The following is a 9,514-nucleotide window of genomic DNA, read 5'->3' on the forward strand; positions in this document are numbered from 1 at the left end:
TGCTGCTATTTTGATTAGAGTTGTTTTCTCTAGCTGTTCATGTTAACAGGGCAGGTCACCCTTCAAACGGCACCACATGGCTGAGATTCAACTGAATGTGCTTTTACTGGCAGAGAGAGAGTATGTTGCAAGGAGGAGTTGGTATTTCAAATGCAGATTTGAAATGACAGGTAAATTTACCCCAGCAGAGTTAATAGAATACTTGTGTTTCAATGCAGCCTATCAATCGAATAAAGTGACAGGCTTTTTAATCCCACAGGGTTGCTTAAAAGTAGGATATAAACCCTACTCCTATATCAGGAGTGGCTTGAGCAAACTCATGCACCTTTTATAAATGCCCCAGTGACACGGTGGTCACCCAACACAACATGATACAAGAGCAGGGCTACATTTTGAGGTTTTTAAAAATCTTTTGTTATTTGAACAGCTAAGAAAGTCATCTTATCTTCAAAGTCTCTAAGGATGCTCCAGGATGAAGGTCAGCATTTGGAATGAAGATTGCATCAAAATACCTTGTTTGTGTAATTTTTCTAGAACCAGGTTCATCATAAATGACAAATTCAGCACATAAAAAGCAATACGATATAATTTCCTTACCCAATTAAGTCCTTTTCAGTTAGCATCTTGGCTTCTTTATGTCCCAAGGTTTTTGGCGAAAGCCATGTTATCCATGTTTCAAGATTTAATTCTATTAATATGATTCTATTTCATAAATGACTTTCCATATTGTTTCTCCTTTCTACCTGTTCATCAGTGCAAAGAGATCAAGCCCTAATACAAAAGCATTCATAACAAGCAGGCTGGGATGTCTTACCCTTTCTACTTTAAAACAAAAATTCAGCTGTAATCACAAAAAATATCGCCACAAGGCAGGAACAAATGAACACACTAGAGATATTTGCTATAGGAAGAAAGGCTCTGCTTGTGGCTAAGTTTATGTCTTAGAATATGAATCAGAGGTTAGTGGTTGATAAATGAATTTGAAGAAAGCAAAGAGCAAGTCCCAGAGCTAGTAAGATCGTTTACCAGATGAACATGACTGTCCAGTTAAAAGTGGTAGTGTCTGCACGAGATGTATTACTGCACAGTAGCCTAGTTTACTGTGCAATACGGGCAAGTGACTGCATATGTGCACCCTTACTGGGCAGTAAAAATGGCTACTTGCAATTAAATTTGCTACCTGTATTTGCAAATTTAATCATGATTACTTACTGCACAGTAACGCATGTGTAGACATGACTTGGCAGCAAATTTGCTGCCATGTCTGCCCCGCTACTAGGGCTCCTGGCTGAGACCCTTTCATGGCCCAAGGCTGAGCTGAATCTGGCAGCCCCTAGCTGCAGGCTATACAAGTCTGCAGTCATTTTGTGCCCTGGGGCATACACAACAGGCAGTCTGAGGGTAGTGCAGGCCCTGTGTGCCCCCCTGGACAGGACACATTCCTGCCTGCCTGGAGCTCTGTGCCGCAGCTTAGCCCTGCGTAGCCTTGCAGCTGTCAGGGCACTGCTGCCTAGCCAGCAGGGTAGATATCACTTGCTGCAGGCTGCTGTAGCCCCTGCTAGCCCTATCAGCACCCCACGGCTGCCTGGAGCCTGTATATGGTAGCAGGACCAGCAGCACCGGGCTGCTGCAGACCCAAGAAACCTGCCTGGCATCTGCAGCTACTGCGGGGCATAGTTTCTGCTGCATAGCTGCCAGTCCCTTGCCATGCCCCTGTGATGGGTGCTGCTGGCAGCTGCACAGGGCTGGCAACAGAAGAACAGCTGGGCGGGGGCCCAGAGAGCTGGTGCAGGACCAGCAGCATGACCTCATCCTCCCCATCCAGGCCTGGCACTGACCATGTGTGTATGCCCATGCCCTCCACCTGGAGCCAGGAGGAGGTTGGTGACCTTGTGGTGTTCTGGGGTGGTGCAGAGGCAATTCAAGAAGGGTGGGCCACATTTATGAGGCCTTGTCAGGTGGGATACAGGAGCATGGGCACTGTTCATAGATGCATAGATTCATAGATTGCAAGGCTGGAAGGGACCTTGGAAGATCAATGGGTCCAGCCCCCTGCAACAAGGAGGAAAGATAACTGGGAGTCAGGTGACCCCAGCAAACCACTGGTTAGTGCTGATTAGTGCAGCAGTCTGTGCACTGGGGTTCCCCTAGTGTATCTGGACCTTGGATGGGACCCACATACTGGTGACCTGCCTGCCCCATGGAGACCACCCCTATTATAGGAGCAGGGGGGCGCTGTTCCATGGTCCTTCCGGCCATCATAGACCACCAGGGGATGTTTACCCATGTGAGCTGTGGCTGGGTGGCCGGGCCACTAGTGTTGGTTAGTGCAGCAGTGCTACATCAAGTCAAGGCCTTGCAGGCACAGTAGGTGGCCATGATCACAAGACATTATGTCTTTATGTGGCAGTTCACCTGCATTTTGGCACCCTGGGACCCAAGCCACAGCTTTGTAGTTTATACCAGCATGGGTGGCCCACCCAAGTCCCTACCTCACCTTGACCCCTCCCAGAGGAGGGACCCTTGGGTGTTCAGCATCCTGCCTGGCCTGGCTCCCTGAATGCTGAATTCACTAGCAGCTTGGGGAGCCCTGGCAGGTGACTGGCTCAGCAGCTCCATAGCCCCAGACCCCACTACAAGGAACAGCCGGCCATGATACTGCTGGCCATCAGTAGCAACAGTTCCCCCCCCAGGGGAGATGGCCCCTGGCCAGGCACCTGCATGCCATGCACTGCAGGCCAAGGACACTGGGGGTAGTCAGACACCATTGCTGATGGGGAGAACCATGCCAAGCTGCCAGTCTCACCAGCCCCAGTCATGTAGTAAGCCCTTCACTGGTCGCTGTCGTCCCTGGCCAAGCCCCTCACCTGCTGCAGTTGCTGTGGCTCCCGGACCCATGGGGGAACAGCCTGAGGCCGGGGTACTGATCGCCTGCCCCCAGGCTCTGCCCCCTACAAAAAACACTTTGTATATAGTTTTTATAGTTTTCAAACTGGGAAGAGGGTTTTTATTGTTGGTGGGTGATGGAGGGGCTCTGTTTGTTGGGGAGCGAGTGGGGAAGGGACTCTGTGTGTTGGGGAGGGAGGGATGGGGGTGTGAATTGTGAGGGGAACAAAGATGTGTTCTTTGGATCCATGCCTGGCACGAGGGTGGTGCTGGGGGTGGGCAGGATGTAGGGGGTCTGTGGCAGTGGGACAGGCAGGCTAGAGGGTGAGCACTCCAGAAGGTAGTCCTCCAGTGCCTTCTGCACTCAGTGCCCTGGCCCCTGCAGGCAGATGTGGGGCTCTCCTGGGGCCTTGGAGGTAGGGACCCAGCACTGCTTCTGCCACTCCTGTTGCCAAGCTGCCTCCACACACCATGCCTTCTCTGCCCAGGCCTTGCGGAACAACTGCCCCTGGGCCTCGCAGATATTGTGCAGCCCACAGGCCGCGAGAGTGACCTAAAGGAGTTTCTCCCCATTGACTGAGGTGGGGAGTGAGGGACCACCAGCAGCCCTTGAGGTGCATTCAACTAGGGCTTGGGTCCAGCCCAGGCAACTATTATAGTAGGCCTGGCAGGGGTCCAGATGGCCAGTTTAGGGCCTCATCAGCCAGGGCAGGAGTGGGTATGCAGGGTCCCTGATGAGCAGGGTGGGACAACGATGGTGCCCAGCTACAGGTTCACCACCCTCAGCACTAAGTACCCAATCTCCACCAGCATGGCCAGGCCAGAGTTCGGAAAGATGCGGGCATCACACGCACTGCCCACCCAGCCAGAGCTCACATGGGTGAACATCCCCTGGCTTGAAGGAGCAGCGCGGCCCCGCCATGGAGTGGAGCCTCCCTGCTCCTATAATAGGGGTGGTCTCCGTGAGGCAGGCAGGTCACCAGTATGTGGGTCCCATCCAAGGTCCGGATACACTGGGGGAACCCCAGTGCACAGAACCCTGCTACTGCTTCATATGATGGTAGAGTACCTGTTGATTTACAAACAGGATCATATAAGCCTGAAAAAGGCTGGTTTCCCTTCTGATTTCATTCTGTCCTGTGTGAATCCTATGATTTCTCTTCAGAGAAGAGCTCTGTCTTGGCTCTGATTAATACTTGTTTTTTCCTACTAAGAAAGGGGATTGAAACATTTGTTTGACCAATAGATAATGTGAAAAACCCCTCATCCACTCCCATACAAAATGAAAAAATCGAAATTGTCCTAAGTCCCATTTACCAACTCTCTTTAGAAGGGATTGTCACAGATTCCTCAACATATGGTCTCTTAATTGGAAGAATGCTTTGACTACTATAATTTGTCCTTTGAAAAACTGCTTCTTTGTTACAGTTGCAATGATTTTAATGAAAGCACATTGAAAAATCACCCAACTAAAGCCAAGATTGGTAAAATTTGGGCCTTCCAATCCCTCACTGTGTTCTTTCAATTTGTCACAATTTGGAAGGATGAATGCTTAGTAGAAATAGATTTGAGTCACTAACTTCATGTCTGGCTTTGAATTGTGCTAAGGTTTCAGAGTACTGAGCTCTTTTATTGGGGTCAGTAGTACAGGTGTGACACAGGGAATGTCAATAACCTATATTTCTTAGTGCCGGGTCCCAATCAGTAGCTTAGCTCCATGTCAATACCCCTGTTAAATGACCTGGATTGTTTTCACTGGCTTCCAGCAACTACGGTAAAAGAGCTCACTGCAGTCTTAACAAATACTGTTATGCTACTTAAAATGCAACATTGCCATTTAGGCTCAACATTGACCAATAAGACTAAAGACTGCCTGACTGTGTTTTTTGCCATAGAGAAATAATTGTTAAAGCTGACCTGAAATTTTTCATGCATACAGTAAAAATGATTAGAACAGCTCATCCACATAAGTACATGCTATCTAGAAATGCAGCCACGTTAGAAAATGGATAATACTGCTACTATAACAGTGCCAAGGAATTCCTGTCACAGATTGCATATACGTTGCGAGGTCAGCACTAGATATTGTGCAAATACAGAACAAAGAATGCCCCCAGGGGCTTTTAATGTGAACAAGTAGTTGATGATTCAATGACTATGTTAGGGCACAGACAACTGAAAAAATTACTGTGAGTTTAAAGAGGGCAGAGAGTTAGTTACCATAGAACAGCTGATGGATGGAAACAGCTGATGGGCACAACTGGCCTGCTGTTGCCCTGAAGTACTGAGAGTGAAAATTAAACCATGGAATTTAGCTCTCTGTGTGAAACAAGACTAAGCCATGGCTATTTTGCTTTCACTTCCCATGGGAGAAAGTGGGTCCGTTACTATTGAGTAAGTCCCTGCTTGGCATGGCAAAGGACTTGCATGGAAAGACCCTGCTTTGTTTTCTCGTTACTGTAACTCATTCATTTGTTCATACTCCTACACAGAATACACTTAGGGATAGCTTCATTGAAACGTATTGTAATCATATTGGTTTAAGTGCTGCTAGCACAAATACTGACAGCCATTTTAGCTTTCTTGGTAGATCTAAAACAGGGGTGGGCAAAATACGGCCAGCTCCAGCTGATAATGTGGATCATGGTGAGCAGTGCAGCCCATGCCAGGCCGTCTCTATTGCCAGTGCTCCCCACCGCACATGGACTAGCCCCACACTCATGCACCAATGAAGGGAAGGTCCACATGCCGGAGATGGCTGCCTTTGCCACCTCCTGCCATGGAGATCCCAGGACTCTGCAGGGAATCAGGTGCCAGGGCTCCTTCCAGCAGAGTCCTAGGACCTGTGCAGCAGGGAGCAGCGAAGGCAGCCAGCTCTAGTGCGTGGAGCTTCCGTCAAGTGATGCACAAGTGAGGGGCTGCCTGTGTGCAGAGGGGAGTGTCGGCAATATAGGTGGCCCAGCAGAGGCTGCGCTTCTTGCTGCAATGTGCAGCATTGGCTGGAGCTGTGCACTGCCAGGCAGTAGCACCTGTGCCAAGTACGAGCACCCTGAGTGCCCCCACCTACTGCTGCCACCGCCTGCAGGACTGGATGCCATGGGGGCAGTGTGGGGGAGTAACCCACACTCCCCTATCCTCCCTCACACCCCACAAACACCACACGCACACACACACCCTTCCCCCACAACTACCCAACATACTCTATTGCCACCCCCACATCCCCTCACAACCTTCCCCTCACATGTAACCCCACACTCCACCCTACACACACACACAGACACCCCCCCACACCTGCCAGCCTACACCCAACCGTACCCCCTCACACAATATACAGGACTAAGACTTTATTCTTGAGTTATTATGCAATCACTTCTATGTACACAAATCATGACAAAAATATAACAAAATATTTTTTGTAATAAAATTAAGATAGGTTATAATTGGTATTTGACTTTTAGTGTATGTTTTAGTTTTTTTCTGGTTCTAAGATGGCAATCCCCCACTCCTGACATGAGTATTTCTGCAGGACAAGGGGAGGGATTTCCAGCGGCAAAGGTCAGAAGTGGGCAGGTGGGGTTTCCAGTCCCCAAATGGTAACCAGGGGGCAGGGCAACTGTCAAGGGGCCTCACCAAACCTCGGTAAGCAGTACTCCAGCCAAAATAATTGCCTGCCTCTGTTCTAAAAGCTGCTGCTGCTTTCCTGGTGCTAGATTACATCTCCATTATTTTTGTACTCAGCAAGCTTTCTGATGTACATACAGATACTTCAGAGAGCTCACCCCAGATTCACACAAGCATGAATAAGAAAGTTACCAAATAGTTATGTGTACTTGAGAGGTATGAATCACATAATACCAGAAAAAAACCCCGATTTTGAAGCTGCAGAATCTGGTGACTGTGCAGGAATGAAGAGGGTTGCATGATGTGTAGGTCAGCTCTCTCTCTAACTTCTTTCAGAAATAAAGGTGCACTTATTTAGTACTATTTAGCCAAACTAGTTTAACCTGGTGTGTAGACATTCATCCACTGGTTTAAACTTGCTTTACATGACTATAGCATTCATGTCATTGATGACCTTGTCTTTATGAGAAACTTTCACTGGTTTAACCTAAATCAATGTTTTAACAAATTTTAATCTAACTTCGTTTTGGGCACTAATTTTGGTTTAAGTAGTTTCTTGTGATTTAGCTTAAACCAGTCTCCTAGCAATTCAGCACTGACTCAGCTAAATCATTTAAATAGTTAAATCGTTTAACATTGCATCATGCATTCCTGGAAGCTGCTCATACACGGCGGTCATGTGTGCATTATAGAAAGTTATACAGAACAGACCAGATTCAGTTTAAAATCACAGCTTCAGTAAAACCAGTGTAGCTCTTCTCATGCTGCCAAGAGCAGAACGGGAAGAGCAGATGTGGAGCTAAATTTATATAAACCTAAGTAAGACCATCCATATCTAAAATGAGCCATACTGGTTTAATTATATTCGTTATAACATCCCATCTTTAATTCAAGCAGTGCCACTCCTATATAGAAATACTTAGCCCATGGTTGTATTAAGCCGTATTTAAATGACAAAGTTTTGCTGGTAAAGCCATACTTAATAATAGTGCCAAAAAAACCCGGCTGGTTATTGATATAGCCATACCAGCAAAACTCCTGGTGTAGGTACAGATATGCCAATAGAAGGATGCTTTTGTCAGCTTAATTTGTCATTCAGGTAGAAAAACTCATGTTGGCATGTGTCATATCTCCGCTGACACACCCTAGATCTTAAAGACAAGGTTTAAAACTGTTGCATTTAAATTTTCCTTAAATGCATTGCTCCTGCTGTTAAATAAACCATAGTTTGAATGAAAAGGCTGCTTGGTCATTACATCCACCACTAATCACAGACTCATGAAAGGATGTGCCTTTAATCAGTCAGAGCTGGTTGGTACATGTGATTGATACTCAAGGGTACTTTAATTCAAATTCCACCCAAGGAAAAAAAGAGCTTCAAGGTATAACAGGTCTGGGGTTGACACAGAGAGAGACCAGGAAGACAACAGAGGTGCAGCTAGGCTGCCATTCTGACATTGAACAAAGAAAAAGAGACCAGTGAATGTTTTGCCAAATACACAGACATCTTACATGATTTTGTTTAATACCAGCTCTGTAGCTCTTGAATAGCAACTGTGAATGTGACCCTCCTACAGACAACACCTATTTGTCTGGTGTGAAATTACTATAATTTTTAGGCTCAAGTACTACTTTTATTCTACAAGTTATATCCTAAAGCATCTTGTTCCTGATAATATTTTTTTGAAATAAGCATCCTTGACAAACTGTGGATACAAAATAATTTTTGTGCCTCCAGTTTCATCATTGATTCTCCTGGTTGCCTCTGAATGCCTGACAGAAGAAAGATTCAGGCATACAGCAGACATAGCCAACCTGTGGCATGCTTGCCACAAGTGGCATGGCCAGCCTCTGCATGCCACACAGAAGACCAAGGAGGGAGCAGGGAACACAGGAACAGAGAAGACAGGGAGCTGAAAGCAAAGCAATGGATCACAATGTGTACAGGGCAGAAAGTAGAAAGCAGAGCAACAATTCAAGCAGGGGAAGGGGATTGGAGAGGAACTCAGGGAGAATGCAGGGCTATGTTGTGGCACACCAGCCAAAAAGATTGGCTCCTACTGCTGTAAAGGTATAAGGAAATACCAGCACAGATCTGGTTCTAAGATTAGACACCATCTTTGAAATGCACCATGTTTTAGACAACAAGTGCAGGCTTAATGAACAATCCCATAAGGAGCGCAGGGAGAAGAAAATTAAAAGATACAGATAGTCATGAAAAGGTGCATGTTTGCAGATGCAGTATGGAAGATGATGGAGGGCCCAATTTGCTTTTGTTCTGGAGCTTTTGATTTGGGGCTTGCAACATTGTTAATGGGAAATTTTCAACCAGCCAGAACCTAAATCCAGGACCAGGTACATCAAGCAAACGCCAAGCAAAAGGGTACTGCGTCAGCATTCAACCCTATGTCTTCTATTCTTAATTAAGCAGCAATATCAGCAAAACAACACTGTTCCAGGTTAGCATCCTACTTCCACCACTGATAGCCAACTTGCTGATACAGTGCCATCATTTGAGACAATAAGACATCTATATGGTGCAAGACACTTCCCTGAAAAATATTACAGCTAATGCTTCCTTTGTTAGCTCCATAACTGATTGCAGGGTAGCCACATTAGCAGTGTAGCACAGTTGTACCCAAGCTGAACATGACTATATGGCTTCCAGTTCTGGGGCTTAAAGCATGTAGCACTATTTTAGATGTCTCAGGCTGACACTCAGTTGCAATATGTGGACTCCAGTAAACATCCTCACAACTACCTTAGGGTATCTCTGTCTTGGGTCATGAAGATAAACCCTAAAATACACTGCTTCAGGAGTGAGGAGAGCAACCTGTTTAAGTAGTAGCAGTTCAAGATCATTACTGCTATGGAGTCTTGGTGTGAGGGGGCGGCGGCTAGGGACGGCCGTGAGCTCCCTAGCGCCCCCTACCGTCACGTTAGGGTGACGTAGCACCCTCAGATATGCGTCCTGCCTTAAGGGCAATGCGTGCCTCCAAGCCTCCCC

This window comes from Crocodylus porosus, unplaced genomic scaffold (assembly GCF_001723895.1).
Source record: "Crocodylus porosus isolate Cpor-Errol unplaced genomic scaffold, CroPor_comp1, whole genome shotgun sequence".
Taxonomy (NCBI): Eukaryota; Metazoa; Chordata; order Crocodylia; family Crocodylidae; genus Crocodylus; species Crocodylus porosus.